The sequence below is a fragment of the Macadamia integrifolia genome, unplaced genomic scaffold (genome assembly GCF_013358625.1).
Source record: "Macadamia integrifolia cultivar HAES 741 unplaced genomic scaffold, SCU_Mint_v3 scaffold2483, whole genome shotgun sequence".
NCBI classification, from domain to species: Eukaryota; Viridiplantae; Streptophyta; class Magnoliopsida; order Proteales; family Proteaceae; genus Macadamia; species Macadamia integrifolia.
This window is the reverse complement of record NW_024868744.1, coordinates 19,848-20,395: the sequence shown is the minus strand read 5'-3', so window position 1 is coordinate 20,395 and position 548 is coordinate 19,848. Positions and strand designations below refer to the sequence as shown.

At 37.2% G+C, this 548-nt stretch overlaps 1 non-coding gene across 1 annotated transcript; it reads right to left on the bottom strand.

The window, feature by feature from the left end:
- Positions 1-229: 229 nt before the first annotated feature.
- Positions 230-336, bottom strand: LOC122066595. Its single transcript, XR_006136404.1, has one exon. It is a non-coding gene; the product is annotated as a small nucleolar RNA R71 (small nucleolar RNA).
- Positions 337-548: the final 212 nt, after the last annotated feature.

Here is a 548-nt window from a genome sequence, read left to right as displayed (position 1 = left end):
GGGTTGACCTCTGAGGATGCATACCTATTTCTAAGGGAATTTGAAGAGGTATGTATTCTAATTAAGATCCAACAGCTTTCTGATGATGCTGTTAAGCTTAGGTTTATCACTTTTGCATTAAAAGATTGCTAAGAAGTGGGTGTATGGGTTACTCACAAATTCCATAATCTCATGGGAACAGTTCACAGTTGTCTTCCTTAAGAAGTTTTTCTAAACTCACAAGACCAATAAGCTTAGAAGTGATATCCTTCAGTTTAAGCAAAAGCCTAGTGAGTCATTTTCCAAACTTATGGAGAGATTCAAGGATCTACTCTAAGAATGCCCTCACCATGGCCTAGACTTATGGTATTTATGTCAAATAATTTATAAGGGTATTGATTACCCAACTAAACAAATGATAGAGTCTATGTGCCCTGAGGGATTTACATCATTTACAGATGCAGGAAAGGCATAGGAATTCTTACTTGACTTAGCTGACAAAACCCGTGAGTGGGAATCAACCCAAGAGAGTGAAAGAACCATAGGAGGAAAATGATATTTTATGGATG